The sequence below is a fragment of the Orcinus orca genome, chromosome 13, assembly GCF_937001465.1.
Source record: "Orcinus orca chromosome 13, mOrcOrc1.1, whole genome shotgun sequence".
In the NCBI taxonomy this organism is placed as follows: domain Eukaryota; kingdom Metazoa; phylum Chordata; class Mammalia; order Artiodactyla; family Delphinidae; genus Orcinus; species Orcinus orca.
In genome coordinates, this window is record NC_064571.1 from 63,850,196 (window position 1) to 63,871,019 (window position 20,824).

Below are 20,824 nucleotides of genomic sequence, written 5' to 3' on the forward strand. Positions count from 1 at the left end.
AACAAAGGTATGGACACCAAGGGGGGAAAGTGGTGGGGTGGTGGGATGAATTCGGTGATTGGGATTGACATGTATACACTGATGTGTATAAAATTGATGACTAATAAGGACCTGCTGTATAAAAAAAATAAGATAAAATTAAATAAAAATAAACACATCACATGAAACATAGCCTCTTCACAAACGTTTAGGTGTACAGTAGAGTGTTGGTAACTATAAGCACAATGTTGTATTGCAGAGGTCTAGAACGTTTGCATCTTGCATGATTGAAACTCTATATCTATTGAACAGCAACTCTCCATGTCCTCTTCTCCTGAGACCCTGGCAACCACCATTCTACTCTCGCCTTCTAACCTGTATGAGTTCATCTACTTTAGATATCTCAGAGAAGTGGAATCATGCAGTAGTTGCTTTCCTGTAACTGGCTTATATCACTTATCACCATGTCCACAGGGAGGGTTTATTCATGTTGTAGTATATGACAGGATTACCTTCATTTTATGCCGAAATAAAATTCCTCCTCCAGTTTTTCTTAAGTCATGATTAACAAAGCACTTACACTTTTCTTATTACAGCTCCTAGTATTTAAGTATTTGTTCAACTTTATTTTGTTTACCTATTTGCCTAACTTGCCCTCTTTCTAATTTTAAAGCTTATTCAGTTCTGTCTGTTAGTCCTAATATAGTTCTTAGCACACATTAGACAGTCAATAAATGGTGTCATATTAATGAGAATCTTAAGAACATTTTTGGAAGGGAACGTGAGAATAGGCCAGTTTTCTTTAGTCCCTGACAATGAAGTATTTAATGGACACCTACTGTGGCTTCAGCATTCACTAAAGGACAATCTATTAGACAGTTCATGACTGTAAACACCTCTATGGAGCAGAAAAGAAAGTGAAATACAAAGCAATGGGTGGAGCTAGAGTTAAGACTTGGGCTCCAGGTCCCAGATTAGCCAATGTTTCCCATCCTTGCTGCACATTAAGAATTGCCAGCAACATTCAAATACACTTGATAGTTCCCCATTCTAGACCAATATAAATAACAAGCTGGAAAAGGGGTGTGTGTGGTCTGAGCATCAGTTTTTTAAAAAGCTCTCCAGATATTTCTATTTTAAAGCAAGGGTGAGAACCACAGAAACAAAGTGTTGACCAGATATTCAACTTCCCCAAAGTACTCCATCCTTGCTTGGTGGCTAGAGCTGACTCCTTGATACAAGTGAAGGACTGGAGTGACATGCTTTGCTCCTAAAAAAATTATTTTAAAAGGCTACAACTAACCATTATTGGGATCAATGGCTTAAAAATAATTCTTAGGTGTAGGGAAGTGAGATAATACATACATAGCCAGTGACCAGAAATTGAAACACACTTTTCTCCAGCCTTGGAGTAAATATTGCATTATCAGTGATTCAATAATGGACAGAAATCCAAATAATCAATATAAGATTCATATTTCTGGGATGTTGGCCAAGACACTAGTGGAGGGCAACACAAGTTTGTTAGAATATAGGGAATGAATTCAGGTAGAGAGAAATCAAACAAATAAACAAAAGTACCTCCTGTCTAACCTAAGCTTACAAGTAAAATTGAAGAAACACATGATAAAATCTAATACTAACAAATATAAATGCATTAACAAGAAATATAGCTGCATATTAACAATCATAATTTCAAGTCACTATATGTAAGGTTAAAATAATAATATAGAAGATAAAATACTTCTAAGTAAGTTTAAAAATAATTTTCAAAGGGAATAAATTTAGAATAATACTCAACAAAAACAAAAAAAATATGTCTTTCAGACGTTGGTAACATAAGAACAAATTGCTATAATAAATAACCAAGTATAACATCTCAAAGTGAAAAAAAAATTGTCATTTAGTTTAAAAATATTCTCAGTAGATATGATTGATTCCAGATTGAACACGTTGAAAAGACATTTAGTGAACTGATAAATTTACCGAGGAAATCATCCAGAAGCTAGCATAGAAGGATAAAATTAAATGGGAAATATGAAAGAAAGGTTTAGAGATCTGAAGAACAGGCAGATTGAAAGGCTCACCACTTGTTAAAAGTTCAGAAGAATAGAAGACAATGGAAAGTGGAGAACCATTATGTGAAGAGAATTTTATAGAAGGGAAGATCAAAATTTTGAAATTGAAAAGTCTATCAAATATCTATCAGGATAAAGGAAATAGCTCCATATCTGGACTCATAATAATAAAATATGTAACATTAAGAATAAAAAAAAGATATGAAAACTCTCAGGAATAAGAGCCTATAATTAAATTGAAAACAGACTTCTGATGGATAAAAATAAAGAAATATCCTCAAGTGCTAAGGTAACTCATCTGTCAGCCTAAAATTCTATAGTCAGCTAAACTATCTCTGAAGAAACTAAAAAAAAAAGACATTTGCACACATACATAAGCTATGAGAATGTATCACATAAACCATCACAGAATGAATTACTAAAGAATTTATTTAAACAGAAAAAAGCACACTGAGAGGGAAAGTATGACGAAAAAGAAATGGCGTACATAAAACTGAAAACAAAAAAGTATATATTATATATATGTGTGTGCACATATATACATACACATAAAAATCATATACAAATTATGTATATGTAAAGCAATTATATACAAGTTTTGCATATACATATGTACACAATTATACACATAAATATTATATAATAATATATATACATCTTACTAAACTGTATTCTATAAGAATAGCATAATGTTGATACCAAACATACCAAAAGAAAACACTTAATCATACAAAAAATATAAAGATTAATATCAGTGAAAAAAATTCTAGTCATATATTAGAACCATATTGGGTTTATCTCAGCAATTAAAAAATCCATCTTATTAACATATTAAAAAAGGGAAATAAAAACATCTTGATATATGCAGAAAAAAGCATTTAATTAAGTTCAATTCTTATTTGCAATGAAAAAGGAATCCTCTATCAGACTAGAAATAGATAGGAACTTTATTAAGAAACCTCATGAAGAGGATATATGGAAATTCAATAGCAAATATACCTAATGGGAAAACTTTAGAGGACCTTTGGAAATTATCATAAAGAAATGATGGATGCCTACTACCACCTCCACTCTTCAACATTGTACTAGAGATAAAGATTTTGGAAATAAGATACTAGCTTGCTATGGTGAAGCAGCAGGACTCATGGGATATATGCAGAATGCAATTTCATTTTTGCTTCCCTCTGCCTGTACATTTATTCTGTTGTGTCAGTTCTCATTTTGCCAGTGTGTAAAAACTCAGATGGATCTATGATTTTTCTGTCACTTTTTGGAAATGCTACCACCCTTCTAAGTCACAAGTCAGTAATTTCAAGAGTCCTGTCCAAAATACACATCAATTTTAATCTCTATGCACAGATAACACTTCGGTTAGCTAGGGCTCGTTATAGGTATGCAGGTACTCTTGTAATCCATTCAGGAATAAGGATATAATTGATCTTTATCTCTTTTATGCTCTTATTATTTCTTCTCTTCCTTCATTTAGTTACCCAAAGTTTGTGATCCCACCAGTGTCTAAATGGGAGAAGAGAGAAGGTAATGGGGGTGTGAGGGTCACACCTGACTGGGAAAATTTATAGCTGGATTTGTGCTCTCTGGACCAGGCAGGTGTTTAAAATTGAGTCTTTCTCTTGAGGGAAGCTTCTATGGGTGCTTCAGAGGACATTATCTGCAGCATTCAACTTCATTCCTTGTGATAATGAGTAATGTGTTTACTGCTCTATCACTCCTCCCTTGGTTCTTCCTTGGTTTCATTTTCTTCTTTTCTTAAATTTTCAAATGGATCACTAATACCATTACAGTTGGTCCTTTGGGCAGCATAATAAATGATTCCTTTCAGGCTCTTTCTACTGCATGTGCCACTTCTATTTTGTGAAACACACCTATGTCCCCTGCCATGAGAAGTGTAGCTATTTCCCAGTGCACTAGAATCAGCCTTCTCTCTGTGTCTCTGTCTCTTCTTCCTGCCAGCTCAGATTCATTGCCATACATTTATACATTCACACCTTTAGATTCCTCAGGTCCATGTCAAACACTAACACACCACCTCCAGGGGCTGTATATCAAGTTCACTGAGCAGCCTCCATGAAGCTAGCCTCACTAAACTTGAGATAAGCATAATACAACCCATCCTTCTCCTTCAGAAAAGAAAAATACATAGGAGAATGCATTGAGTACAGACATCATCAGTCTGAAATTTCTCATGATAAAATAGATTCCTTTTTAAGAACCTACTTTTGATGAAGAAAAATGTAAAACACGGTTATTAGGCATGAGATAATGGTGAGGAATACATTTTAGTCTTTCCCACTCCTCATTTCGCCTTCTTCAAGGTACCCCTTAAATAAAGAACTACTTTGAGAAAGACAAATTAAAAGGACAAGACATCATTTATCAGGAAAGAGCATTTCTGCCTAATGGCCCCTTGAGTAAAGTGTTTCTTTAGGACATCACAGCTCACGTGAAGGCAGATTTAAAGGCCAGGGCATCAGTTAGAAATCCGCAGTCTTGCTGCCTAATCGCTCTTTGTACAGCTTCTTTTAGCAAGATAAAAGTACCATCAAAATGGAAAATAAGATTTGTCAAACAATTTCAGAACTTCCCTTAGGCTACAATGCTCCATACTGTCAGACACAGCGTTTCTGAGATCCCGGTAAAGCTGGGAAGGATTACATAATATTTTATATAGTTTGTTGCTATCTGCAATGCTGATTTAAAGAAACAGACATCAGCAATGAACAGTTTAGTACTGAAACATCTGCCCTGGCAATGATGTTTTAAAAGCAAAGTGACAAAATTGAAATATGAAAATTTCATTGTTAGGACAGAATGAACACTAAATATAAAAGAAAAAGTCAACATATAGAACTTAATAAAAATTAAAATATACTATTTTTGAAAATATACTGTTAAGGAAATAAATAAACCACAGACCGGGAGAAAATATTTGCCATGAATTTATTTGTCAAAGGACAAATAAATAAGATTCTACCTCAATAAAATTGAAAAATACACACACAACTGTACCTTAGTTGAATGTATGTAATACTATTTGTACAAACTCAGATATAAGAATAATGTCAGTCTTGCAATACTACTCCTCTCAATGCCACCTAATAGCTGTGATAAAGCTAGCATGGTCACCTTCAAAATAAATGAACAGAACTTTAACAACTGATGACACAGTGTCAAGGAGACAAACAAAAATGTAATTGGAATCTCAGAAGAGAGAAAGAGAATGGCATAGAAAACATAATCAAAGAAATATTGACTGAAAATTTGGTAGATGTGATTAAAAAATCAGCAGACCCAAGAAGTTCAGTGAACTCCAACCAGACAGATGCATGGAAAGGCATACATAGGTACATTATTCATCAAAACCTGACCTCTTGATGACTGTTATATCTGCCTTTTTCACCAGTATACCTGAACAGTAGAAAAAAATATATACACAGTTAATCATGCTTATATCATTATAATTCATAGGATACAGATTTTAAAAGGTCATCATTGCAGCCCATGAATATCCAGTGAAGTTGGTGAATTTCCTAAGGAAGAGGGATTAGATAAAGAGAAATCTTAGACTTCTTTTTTAATTTAGAGCAAAGTATACAATATAGAATTACAAAATACACGAAGTTGAATGTTTAATAATTTAATAAAATTGTGTGTGTTTAGTAATTTTGTAATTCTTCTTATGTCTTGAAAGTACTGATTATTTTAAAAACATGAATCTAAAATTTTGTCTCAAGAAATATAACAATAAGTTTAGGCTTAGGTAAAATAGAAAAATATGGCATATATGACTTTCATTCTTACACTGTCTTTAAACACGATTTTGCTAGTGATTTCTCTGCATGATTTAATTTTCAGTGTAACATAGTCACAACATTTTTAGTGCTTTAAAAACAATACTATAATTTTGTTTTCTATCTCATGCAGAAAAATAGATTATTTACTAGTACAACAATAAAAGCACAAATATCATTTTGAGGTCTAAGTTTGAAATGTAAAAAGAGATGCTCAATTTAACTAAAATCACTCACCTAGAAGTTGGTAGTATGAAAGCTGTGATCAGATTTGATAATAAAATATAACATATATGACCAAGCAACCAAAAGCAATAACATTCAAGAACATTTAATGTACCAATACTAATTTTCCTTCTCAAGTAGTATTAGGGCTCACCTTCAGGGTGACTTACAATACTAAGCACAATATGAATAAAAACTATGATGTGTCCAGATGAAAATCTAATACGATCTCAGAAACTATTAAAAAATTTCCCAGCAAGAAAAATTGAAAGCCAATAGGACAGGAACTCAAGGGTCAGTCTTAATGTGGCAAAAATACAAAGATGCAAAGATGACTAGAAAGCAAATTCCCTAAGGGTTGTTGATACAGATAAACCAAATCCATAGTTCAAGAAGAGGAAAAATCAAGAAAAAATGTTTGTTATTTTAAAGCAAGTTAAAAAAAAAAAAAAAAACAGGGGAAGCAAAAGCATGGAGGTTAAACTCTCACTACTGCTTAAAAGAAGGAAGTCACAAGAGTACATCATCATCACTTGAATCACAGAAACTTGCCAGGTAAGATACAAAATCTGAGATAAGAAAATCAAAGAGCTTAGGTTACAAAGCTCTATATATATAGAGCTTTGTATATATACAAAGTTATATACAAAGCTTTGTATATATACAAAGCTCTAACTATATTACAGAAAGTGACAAGCCCTATCTTGGAGAAAAGAGAACCATGGCTTCTTCCATCTTTGTCAGAGAGCTGTTAAGAAGAAAAACCTGTCATAAACAGAAATAAAGACAAATATCTAATGAATTTGTTATAGTTGTGTGTTGGTTAGCATGATGGATTAGTATCCTGAGCAGTACCATAGAAAAAAGTTTTTATCTACCTGACACATTTCTATCACAGGCCTTCCACATGCATGACATAGTATAATGAAGTGATGAAGACGGGATGCATAGTAAGACAGCTGACAGAATTCACTCTCAGGCAAAATGAATTTTCCTCCATGAGAATCAAAGTTCTTCTCAAGTTGGGATTCAGGACAGAAATAATCAGAGAAATATCACTGAGACACTCTGAGCCTACTCACTGAATTGCTACAACCTTTTGAAACTAAAGTAAGGAAGTAATTTCTTTAGGTGCAGAAAGTAATGGGTGGGACAGGAGAGTAGAAAGAAATTAGCAGAAGTTCAGAAAACTGGTAGCCAAGCTAAAAGGCAGAGAGAAATCCTCCACAGTTTATAAAGTTGAGGGCTGAGTTGTTAATTGAAAAAGAAGTCTCCAGAATATTGTTCATGTTTATATCTCAAGATCTAATAAAATGTCACAATTCTGTCTTCAGAATATTTGAACTTAATAATGAAATTAATCCAAACTAACTATGCCAAAAAAGCTGACTCATCTCAACTAGAGACTAGATTGACTTAGCACTCCAAACTTGCAGCCTTGAAGAGAAGACATGCTTTTAGTGGGGATACATATTATTTACTGCAGTCTCTGCAGTTTTCCCATAATGTCTAGCATACAATAAAACATTTACATTTAATGAAGCATGAAAATAGGATCCATGGTCAAGAAAGAAGAAAATTAGTGGAGGCAGACCCAGAATTGACACAGATATCCTAATTATCAGAGAGGGGCTTTAAAGTAACTGATAAAAATATTAAAGGATATGTTATAAAAATGGAAAATCTTAATGAACTTATAAAACATATTCAGCAGAGAGAAGTTTAAAATAGAACAAAATTGAAATGCTAAAGAAAAAATGATATAAAAATGAAGATCTCACTTGAAGTGCTCAATAAAAGACTGGATCCAACATGAGAAAAGATGAATACACCAGAAGGCAAACTGATATAAGAAGAGAAGAAAAAAGTGAAAAATGAGCAGAGACTTCAATGCTTATGGGACAATATCAAATACCCTAATACAGTCACAGCTGGATTTTCAAAAAGAGGAGAAAAAGAACAAACGGGACAGAAGAAATATTTAAAGAGATTAAGGCTGGGCAGGGGGTGCACACCTTGGCACATTATAGTCAATCTGCTGAAACCAAAGAGAAAGAACACTTATTAAAAGCAGAGAAAGAGAGGGAAGGAGGAGGGAAAGACAGAAAGAGGGAGCGGGGAAGAGAGAGAGACTGATTTAGAGAAGATACATTATAGACAACATAAGGTGAGAATGATGAGAAGGATGAGAATGATGGCTGATTTCTCATCTGAAACAATGGAAGCCAGATATTATTGAAAGATAGACTTAATGTGCTGAAAGAAAAAATAGTCAACCTAGAATTCTATATACAGAAAAAATATCCTTCACAAATGAAGGCAAAGTAAAAACATTTTCAGACAGTCAATTCTTTAGAGAAGTTATGTGCAGCAGACTTCACTACAAGAAATTCCAAAACAAATTCTTCAAGCTAAAGGCATATGAGGAAGACCAATAACTTCAAAGATGCATGAAAAGCAATAGAGAGTATAACTTTTTTTAGATATAAAGCTACAATGATCATAGCAGTGTAGTATTTTTTTTAAATGTTGACAGGTAGATAAATGGAATTCCAGTCTCTGCAGTTTTTTTCCACAATGTCTAGCATATAATAAAAAAATTTGTAAGGCATTTAATGAAGCATGAAAATAGGACCCATGATCAAGAAAGAAGAAAGTTAGTGGGAGCAGACCCAGAATTGAGATAGATGTTTTAGGTATCTGTATTGATAAATTCAGATATACACTTATCCTTACACTGTCAATTGATTTTGAAGTATGAGTCAAGTTAATTCAATAGAAAGTGGTTTTTTTTTAACAATTGGTGTTGGAAAAATTCAATATTTATATGTAAAAAATGAATAAATATAACTTTACCTATATCACTTCACATATAAAATGGATGAATCATAGTCCTAAATATAATATAGCAAGAATCAAAGTCTAAAAAAATATATAAGGAGACTACCTTAGTGACTTTGCAATAAGGAAAGATTTCTTAGAACCAATAACTTTAAACATAGAAATATATATATTTTGACTTCAAAGAAAAGACAAAATGAGTAAAAAAGTTATAGAGTAGAAAAGTATTCATAACAGATGAATACACAGCTCACACAATTCAGAATACAAACCAATTCATATCCAAAGTATTTCAGGGACAATCAACACATAGTAAGAAGCTAAAAAATATTATAAACATGGGCAAAAGATGCTCAATTTATTTGTCATCAGAAAATTCATTTTGCAACTACAGTGTGTTACCAAGTCACATACAATAGAATGGTTAAAATGAAAAAGATTGACATCAAGCATTGGTGAAACGTGAAGCAATTAAAACACCTACACATTGCTAGTGGACATGTAAAATGATTACTTTTTACAACTATTTTTCAGTTTCCCCCAAAGCTAAGTAAATATTAACCTCTGAGACAGGCTTTCAACTCCTAACTGTCTATTTTAGTTATGTCCAAAAAACCAAACAAAGAAACAAAAATGACTTGTATAGAAATGTTTAAAGCAGATTTACTCATAAACCACACACCGAAATAACCCAAATATCCATCAACCATCCAGGTGAATGTAAAAACAAATTGTGGTATGCTTTAGCCATGGAATACTACTACATCAATAAAAATTTAACAGAAATGAATACACAGTGATATGTATTATCACAAAAAGATTATGTTGAATAAAGAAGCCAGACACAAAAGAGTACATATTATATTTTTTGGTTTATATGAATTTTTTGAACAGAGAAAACAGACTAATAAATGGGAACAGAAATCAGAATTTTTTTGGCCCTATGTGGAGTAGGAATTTGCTAGAGGGGAACTGAAGGGGGTTCATTCTGAGGTGAGGGAAATATTCAGCCTTGAACAGGGTAGTGGATGTCTGGAGGTATGCATGTATCAAAACTCACTGAATTGTACAGTTTAATCTGTGAGCATTTCAGTATATATAAATTTTACCTCAGAGGGAAAACATATGAGGAGATTTAGAGTAACTACAATAATACTGCTGAAGAGAGTTTAATGGCTCTTTTGGCATAAAGTCAGCTCTAGGCATACTCCAATCTCACCATCCCACATCTTGATTGCTGTATTTAATTTTAGACACCAAATTTATAATGTATACCAACATGTGAATTTATAGAGGATTATAGAGGAGGAAGATGGTTCTTAAACTATCATTATGGAAGAAAAGAAGAAATAAGTGAAAATGATTAGCATGGAAAATAGAATATACCTTGGTAAGGGCCTAGTAAATGTTTCCAAACAATTGAAAAATAGTCACATGAAGGAGGAACTAGATTTGTTATGTATGAGACTGAGAGATGCAGCCATAAATTGATGGAACTCAAGGGTGACAAGTTTTTACTTTTTATCCATGCAATCATGAAATCAATCTGAATATAATTTTTTGTAATAGAATGAAGATGGCATATCTTTTTGTTTCTGGTTGTATTCAAGGAAAAGAAGCAGCATTATTATTATTATTTTTAGCTGCACCAAAGGCAAAGGTGTATCCTAGCTTCATTACAGGACCTGGCTTCAGAGTCAACATAAAAACACAAAAGTCCCATAAATTTAGTAACAATACCCCCCACCCCCACCAAAAAATGGAAACCTAAAAGGGCAGAGAAAAAGCTCCTAGGCCAGGGGCCTAGGAAGCCCAGCTCATGGCACCAGGACTGGCTGCAGCCTCCCCTCCAGCCAATGCTGGAAGGTTGGGAGGGTGGGGTTCTGACTTGTCTTTGAGAGCACTAGGAAGCCATTGAAATGATAGAAGCAGCATAATGAACATAATAGATTTTGCATTTTAAGGCTATGCCAATTACTCAAGTGAGATAGTTTGTTAATTTGAACTATATGGTGGTAGAGGAGATTAAAAAATGGACAAATTAAAGATATTTATTAGGTAATATAAAGAGAAAATCCTCCATTTGATTATAGGAGTGAAGGAAAGGATCAAGTCAAGAATCACTCCTAGATTTTTGGCTTGTGATATTGGGTGGAAAGGTAAGATTGGCTGTAACATTTCAAAATATAGATCTGTTTACAAGTTTAATGTTATATTATTTATGAAACAAAAATATATTCATATATGTCTCCAGATTTTATGGTGACTATCTATATATGTTATACATTAAATGAACCAACATTTAAAAAATTTTATTTTGTTGAGAGAATCTTCATGTCTCTACCTGTGTACAGAGCATATCAAATAAATTGTTGGAACACTTCATTTCAAAAAGTTGTACCCTTAAAGTGGTTCAGGAAAACCTCAACTATAAAAAGTTTCACCAATTGCAAAAGCAAAGAAAGACAAAGTAAATATCTTTGGTTTCAAGAATTGATTTTGATACCTGCAGTAGTTTTCGTCCAAGGGCTCAGAAAAATGTGTATAGGGAACAACTATAACTCATTGATTTCTTACACCATTGTAAGATAGATCACAAAAGTATGTATTATTGCTTTTAATTAGATGGACTTGTAAAAACAGTGTCACAGAAAAATAGTGTAATACAATATTTTGGATAAAAATTTAGAAATCTTGGCTTTGGATACTGCTTTGTCTGAAAATAGTTACAAGATGTTGGTCAAATCTCACAATTCTTGGTCTTTTTTCTGCACTTATAAAAGTAGATAATTAGACTGAATTAATTCTGACACATGTCCTGAATTCCCAATCCTATGATTATAAAAGACTGTAACTTCTGATCGTATGATTTAGGATAATTTTCAATATGATGGCATGATAACAGCAGCTGGTCTTTTGGGCGATGAGTGCAATTAATCCCTTTGGACAGAAGTAATAGCTGGAAGTGGCTCTGGGACTCCTTCACTAACATGCACATAGACACATTCTGGCTTGTAGATTTGTCTATTCTAGTTTTCCAAAGCTAATGGCAGTTGGTCCGTATTCTAGAGTTTGCCACCAACTCTGCTATATCTTCAGCCAGAGGTTTCATAAACTTGTGTGTACTTCACATGTGTAATCAAGCTAGTTACATAGTGTGAATATTAAATAAGAGACACTGTAATAAGTTTATTCCATGCAGTAATTTATATTGCATCATAAATTTGAGGAGTATCTTAATTTTCAGATATAGTTTTTATTTTCAAATTCAAATTCACTCACTCATTTATTTACTTATCTACTTATCCATTCTATACACATTCATTGAGTGCTTGCTGTGTACCAGGAAAGATTCTAGACACTGTAGGACAGAAGAGAACAAAAGAGAACAAAACAATATTCATGGAACTTACATGATAATGAAAAGAGAAAGGAACTGTCAAAATAAGTGCACATATATGTATGTTTATATTTGTATGTGTCTGTATGTTTATACATATCAGATATCTCTGGGATAAAATAGAGCAGTGAAAATGTCCTTCTTTTCCCACTAAAGGATTCATTCTGCTTTAGATTTAACCAGAAAGTTAAAGATGAGAAACTCATATGGCATATTGCTTGAAAAGAGTGAGCCAATTAATTTATAAAATATCTTTACATTTCAAAATTACATAGCTTACCTGACATTCTGAAATGAGCCTAGACACACATTCACAAATTCCAGTATTATTTACCATATAGAACTTACACAGACCAAGTACTGTCTATTAATAGTATTCAACATATAAGAATTCTCTTGCTAATAAATAGCCAGGAGGTCTGTTGATAGCATGTTTGCGTTTGTTCTGTTTTAGCTGAGATGTCCCCACTAAAGATATAGAGTAGATTTCAGGATGCTGCCATCTCCTTCCAAGCATACCTAATAATTTTTGATTGCTTGTATGTTACTTGTACTCGGGTTGATGCTATCTTTTTGGAAAAATGAGTTTGCTACTTCTTCCACTGCTAAGCTGATTCAGTGATGACTGATCACCTAACTTAATTAGGGATGTGATGTGCTGAGTCTGGGTTTCATCTTTGATGAGGCTTACTTTACCTCTAGGTTACCACTTGCCTTCCAGGGTTTTCACCTGAAATCTTGATATATTCTTTGTGATCCCTTCCTCTGACAGGTTTAGATCTCTTTTCTTTATTTCCCCATGCTTCTGAAATCTTCACTCTATTTTCCCAACATTGTATGCATGCGTTTTCACTCTGACTCCATGTAATTCCAAAATAAGGGAAATGCCCTGAGTGCCAAAGTGACCATATGCTTAAAGCTCCTTGTCTCCACCAAAAGCTCTGCTGAATATTTGGTCCCTGAGACAACTGATCTTTCTTACAAATGTACTTATTGTTCTTGTTATGTTTGAGTCTTTTGCTCATTACCTCATCCTACCTCTAAGAAGAAGTTCTAATTTGCTTGATTATCAAATGAGGCAACATTCTTCATTATTTAAAAGTTTGCAAGAATTCTAAAAATACTGTCTAAAGAATGTAGTTTTTAAATGTAGTTTCTAAACCTTTATAAGAAATCACATTATCTATTTTGTAAACACTGATAGTAAGCCATATTTCTATAGAAATTAATTTTACATCGAAAAATTTATGTTGATGTAGTACTTCAGTGTAACACTATGAGTGTTAACTGATCATCTAAGATTTCTCAATTGTTTTCACTACTACAGAGGAGGCAGGAATGGAACAGATAGTTGGTCTCCAATGGGTCTACAATTTGAAGAAGTAGGAAAAAGGTTGAGCATAGTTTGGTAATTGCTTTGTTTTAGATCAGTTGGGACATTTGGAGATATGCATCTCATTATCAGGAGAGAGAAAACAGGAATAAAGAGAGAGATTTGGTGGCCTTATTCTTAGAGGTGATAGATTAAACTTTTAAAACTAAAGAGATAACCCAAAAGGAAATGCAGCGTTTAGAGAGAAAAATCTGGAGGTAGAAGCTTAAGGTATCTTTTATATTAAATAATAATGACACTATTTGTTAAATATTTCACTCCTTCAAGTTATTCTGGAAGATCTGTTTAACAAATATTGAAATCACAGACTCTAAGTTCTTTTAATTGAGACTCTATTCAATCTGTATGTTACTTGTCTATTATATCATTTTACTTATTATGGCTCTGAAATATACCTTAGTCACTATTAGGGTACAGTTAGGAATAATTAGCATACAATATTAAATAATACACTCAGAATGTATTATATTCCCATTTAATCACACACACACACACACACACATCTTGCGTATGTTTTGTTAGAATGGTTTTAAAATTTATATTTTGTACTTTTGTGAATTACTTCTACTTCCATTTATATTTCTGACTGCTTGTTATAGGAAAATGTTCTAATTGTTTTTACATATATTTGCCTTGACTTTAGTTGACTATTCCTATTATTTTTGGTTGATTTTTTTTTTTAGGGTTTTCAAAGCGTGTAATTATGTCATCTACAGATGGTCAAAATTTTATCTTCATTCTATTCATTGTTAAAACTCTTATTTCTGTTTCAAGTCCTACTGGATTGATTAAAAACAAAATTACATAATCATATAGCAGCAGGCATTTTTATGGTTCTTATGATTTCAGTAGAAATACTTTCATTATTTTACCATTAAAAGTATTTTGCTTTTAATACTTTGCTTGAGCCTTAATCTTTCTAATGCCTTAAAGTTTATACTATGCCTTAAGATTTCCAGGTGTGTGTGTATGTGTGTGTGTGTGTGTGTGTATGTGTTTTCAATTATGAATGGGTATTGAATTTGAATTTTTTTAAATGTTCTTTAGAGTCATGATAATCATATGATTTTTTTCCTTCTTTGTATATCAGTTAACACAATGATATGCACTATTTGCATATTGTTTAGGTCTACCTGAGATAACCAGTAAAATATGCTCCTAAGCTTTTCTTCTCTTGGAAAATGTTCTGACAAGTTCCATAATGGAATTGACCCATTATGGCTAAATTCCAGAGGATTTCAGAAAGAAGGAGCTAGCTTCTTGTGGGTGGAGGTCAGATATATTCTCTCTCTCTCTTTTTTTTTTTTGGTGGTACGCGGGCCTCTCACTGTTGCGGCCTCTCCCGTTGCGGAGCACAGGCTCCGGACACGCAGGCTCAGCGGCCATGGCTCACGGGCCCAGCCGCTCCGCGGCATGTGGGATCCTCCCACACCAGGGCACGAACACGTGTCCCCTGCATCAGCAGGCGGACTCTCAACCACTGCGCCACCAGGGAAGCCCCTATTCTCTTTTAACTTAAGTGTTTTAGTTCGGATTCAGTCAGAAAATACACAGGCTCTAGATTTAAGGATAATGAGCCCACCAAAAGATAAGAAATAGCAAGAAATTTTCATCTCTAAGGCTAGAGGGGAAAGAGTAAATTATGTAACTAGATCCCAGGAGCTGCTGTCAACAGGTGGAAGCTAGAAATGTATTAGCTTCTCTTGGTTGGAGCTGAGATCACCGAAGGTAAAAGCTGTCTAGTGGAGATTCTGCTTCTCTAAGAGAAAGAAAAGAAGGACAATATACCATCTTTCCCCACCTCCTAACTTTGTATTCTGCTAGAGACTCTCATTGACTGAAACTTCTTAAAAGCCAGTAGGCAAGAGATTATGGGAAATATACTTTTCTGCAATATAGAGCAGGACAGGAAAGGGCTGAGAATGGATCTGAGAGCAAATAGGAAGATAACCAGAAAACCCTGTGGATAAATGCTACCATCTTTTATTTGATGGGAGGGGAAATTTAGGAACAGCTACAGAAAAATAACTCACAATCAAAAGGGTTCAAAAATTCATCTGTCAGTGCACAGTTCTAACTTGTACTTCAAATTAAGTATTACCTTGTTTGAGATTCCAGAAAACGGTATCATATCTCTAATTATATATGAGTTTATGATGCTAAACAACTAATTGTGCATTCATTTTATTTAATGATGCTAAACCACTAATTGTGTATTCATTTTATTTAATGTAATAATAGAATTGTCTAAAGTACTTGTATAATTTGTTTCTTCTCTCAGCGAGAAATGTCAAGCAATATCAATTTGAAATCAGGCACTTGAAATTATGTGATAAATTAATTGGCATTAGAATTTTGATTTCCTACCCCCAAATGAACATATTATTTGAGCAATTTAAAACTCAGTTGAAATTGTTTTGAGAAGTCAGGCTTGCAACCTATTATGGTCTCCCAGAAGCCTTACTTATAGTTTTAGAGATGCCACGGGGGCAACTGGAAAAGATAAGTTTACTTCTCCTGAGCCAGTATCAATAGCATGGGACCTCAAGATGCTTGTCACAGAGGGAGGTCAGTGGCTCCTGTAATGGGTCACTCTGACATGCTGAGTGACACTGAGGCTGTTTTTTAAGTCTTAAACTAGTTTGAATGTAGCCTTCATAGCTTTAATTGATATGTACAATTAAAACACTCTTTTGACCATATATATAGAAAGAGAAAAACGCTTAATATAAACCTGTTTGTTTTTTTCTTTAAAGTTTACTAACAACAGTGATTGAAAATCAACTCTGTAACATGTGAAGTGCCTCATTAACACCACCCCCCAAAAAAAAAAGAAAGCAAAAAAATCCTCCATTTGTCAGAAATATGTATATAATGATTAAAAATGAGAAGTGACTCTATTGGATTTCATTTGGCAGAAATGATACCTATAGTTATCAAAAGTGTCTTTTCATAGGGAAGGGGCACAACATACAAAGAAAATCAATTCTAATGTGTGTAATAACCAGTGTTTCTGTCCAGGGCTATCTTCATATACAAGTAGAGTCGTCAACTGTCTATGGCCCTAATTTGAAGCATTTCCTAGGAATATCTTGACTATTGGAAGATTTGATTTCATTAATCTAGATTTAAACATTCTCATAGCATATGCTTTTTTTTTTAAGTGGGAAAAGAAAGGAAGAAAATCAATTAGTACTTCCAGCTGAGTTTTCTGATATGTATAATACATGTTTATTGAACATATATTTCCATGAGACCATTTTCTAAATTGTTTTGGGTGTTATGTTATTTAATCATCAAAAAACCTTTATGAAGGAATGAAGTAGTTACATATACCACTGCAATCTACTGATGATTACAGAGTTCAATTAGTTTACCCATTGTCATACTTCCAAGAAATGGTGGAGTATATATTCAAACCCAATCTGTCTGAGTTCAGGACATAATGATTTAAACATATAAAAAGAATTCTTCAAATAATTCTGCATTTGTAAGGGAAGGGAGGATTAACAAGACTCAATAACTTATAGAATGAAAATCCAGCTATTTATTGGAAGAATTAGAGTTGAAGTCTAGATTTTTCTCCATACTATGCCATTCTACTCTTTGAAATTGTAACAGACAAAATACTCAACATCTTAGTGTATAGGCAGCAGAAAGTTTAAATACAGAAGCCTCTGAAAGGAGAGGGACTGTTAAGTCTGTAAGGATCCAAATAAACACATTCTGCATCTTCAAAGATAACTCTGATTTCACATATTTGTGAACCTTTAATTCTAACTGAAGAGAACTTACATTCCTCAAAACTCTGAAAACCAAATCTGAATTTCTCAATGTGCTTAGATCAACCTACTTAATTTACACTATTTCTTAGCCTTGAAGTTGAAATACCAAAGAGTAAACATACTACATACAATAGTATCATCATTATTAGCAGCAGCAGCAGCAGCAAAGTAACATATTGAATAGTTGCTCTGGGACAGGCGCTTTCTTACTGCTTATAAGCATGAGTTTATTTAATATGTGATGCAATATAGTAACAAATTATTCCCTTTGTGTAGGTGAGGAAACAAGCTGAAACTTGCTAATTAACATTTCCAAGATCACTCAGCTAGAAAGTGCTAGAGCTGGCATCTGAATGTATATTGTCGAACTACAATGTTCACACTCAACTGTTAAGTAATGATTGTGCTAATCTAGTTAACAAAAGTTCAATACATGATTACATATAATTAGTTTATTAAATATCCTAGGATATATGAAATAAACAACCAGAAATATTTTAGTGATATATATATAGAGAGAATAATCCAACTGTGTAAAGTGGAATGAGGACTCTTAGATGATATAATGATGATAATTGTTTCTCCACTACTCAGTGACTAATACTCATAAATTGTAAACTAGTGCAAAATCTGGTTGAATATTTCCATAACTACAACAAAGATTTTGCAAAAGTTTCACCGTTGTGTGCTTCACAGAAGAGTATTTTCCTCTGAGAAGTAAAAGGCTGTTTGTATGACTTATGTAATTGTCACTTGAAAGTGTTTTTTTCTTTCCTGAGCCCTCTGCTGTTAACCTCCTTTTAAAAGAAAATAATAAACATAAGAAGTCATCTCCAGTCATTGAGGGATTTTGGATAAGTACTTCTATAATATTTCAAGATGGCAAAATGCCTTTAAAAATTGACACGATGTATATCTAACCCATCAACAGTAAAACCGGGGATAAGAGTATATTGCTGTACAGTGAAACTCATTTTTTTGATCCAATTATCTGCACATCCCATGACCGTTATACCTGTCAACCATGTTCATACAAAATTGCTGAAGGTCAATGCCTCTATTATTAAGTTCTATCATACAGAGCTTGAGTTAAATGACTTCAGAAGAAGCTGACAGATCGTGAATAAGAATAGGTTGTCATTTTGCCAATAAAAGTTGGTATAGATGACTAAACTAATGTCACTATTCACTACTGAGTTAAGGTCAGGCTCTAATGACTCTCCCCATGACAATCAAAAAGGCCTTTTGGCATAAGATATCACACATATTAATCTAACTCAAGGGGACTGAACACAATGGATATGTTTCCAGTGCATAACAACAACCTTCAAGTAATGATGGAAATACTTGCAGGTTGACAAGTGTCACACTGAGCAGGAAAATAATAATTCTACATAGGTTTCTCTTTTTCTTTATCATAAAGGCTATGGTTGTATTTTATTAAGTGTGAGCTTCTACCATGATTATTACCATTAGTCTTTGAAAAGGCATTTGCACAGGCCACCTTTGAAGGCCCCTAGTCATTTTCCCTCATCTTATTAAACCTATGGTCCAGATAGCAAGCTGTTGTTCTCTGCCCCACCAGGGCAAATGTTGTAGTCAATTCAATTGTTTCTAACAGGTTTTAAACATCCTGGGTAGTATTTGTGTTAAAACACATAAAATGGAGCTCACAGCTTAAGCTTTTCTATGTTCTGTTTGAAAGGAGGGCCTGGGACAGACAGTCCAGATTGGACTGTGCCAAGTTATCTAACTCATGGTGAACCTCAGAGTAGGAAAAAAAAGTCTCCTTTTTGGTGATAGGAGTAATCAAATCCAGAAAGTAAGTTCATCCTCAGAAGGATCATCTCCAAAATATTTTCTTAGGTAATATTTCTTCTTGGGTATAAAGTTATCTAGGGCTGTGATTTCTATCTTGGATCCTGGCCAAGGCAATAGGATAAACTGAGAGGAAGTAGAAAGGAAAAAAAATAAAGGCACGTAAATTTGATCTATTTTTGTGGTTCTCTGCCTTAATAGGCATTCCTTTTTGAACAGGAGATTTGTAGATGAGAAAAATTGAGATCCACTCTCCTTTTCCTAACTTCTGCCATACTTCCACACTGCTGATATGCAAAACCTATCTGACAAACACATCACAGTTCCTGGAAGATGAATTAGAAATTACATGTTCCTATATTGAAGGCATGCAGTAATTTATCCTTAACTTCTACAGCTTATTTAACCAAATGCTTTTGCTCTAAATCAAATTCAATACTGTGGATGTCATAAAGATGCATAAATATTCCACAGCCACTACTGGTCCTCTGAAATAAGCATATTCTATCATCACTCGAGACCTCAGTCATATAGTATATTTTGCGATACTTTCGAAGTTAAATATTTGAGACGATCTAACTTCTTCACACTCACAGTACATGATATCATTTCTTTTATTCATTTTTTGTTACTGTTGAAGAAATGTCTGTGTTAGTTAGATAATATGGCAGGGATTTATAACTCTTTCCACACGTTTAGTTTCTGTCTACATAGTATATGGACAGTCAGTAAAGGCAGTCTCGAAAATTCATTTATAAGTTGGTTGTCTAGAAGTTAATTTTCCCATATAATCAATGTAACAAATTTTGGTTCTCCAGTTGGATTTTACTAATGTAAATTATATATCCTGTGATCAGTGACATTAAAATGTACAAGAGAATGAAAAAGGGGAGAGATCCACTCTGCCTTGAATAAACACTAAATAGAATTTTGAAAACAGAGAACTGTGATTATGGTAATTCATTCTGTTCCTTTAAGGACTTTACCCTCACCTCTTCAAACCCATTTTCCCAGACCCGTACATACTACTATACTGCCACAGCCTGCCCTATATTAACCCCATTCTTTTGCATTATGCTTCCTTCTCCAATTTGAAATCTCTATCCTCCTCAATCAGGACATTTTGTCTTTTTAAGAAGAATAATTCAGCAAAGGGATGAAAGAAGTCAAATTCACTTCAGTTAGGCTGTGAAGGATGCATAGATATAAACTACTTTAAAGAAGATACTGTACTCTCTCATTCTCTTATTGTCTTCTACTTAGGATAGTACTTAGATAGTACTTAGCATATATTCATTTTTTAATACATAAAAATGTTTATAATATAATAAAATGCATTAATCTCAAATAATATCTATTATCTAATAACAATGATGTTTTTATAGATTCCTGCCTTAAACTGGTTTCTCATTTTTAAAGAAGTTGGCTTATTTAAGTTAAGGGGACTATCATATATTGAGCACCTCATATGCCCTAGGCACATTAGATGTTTTATA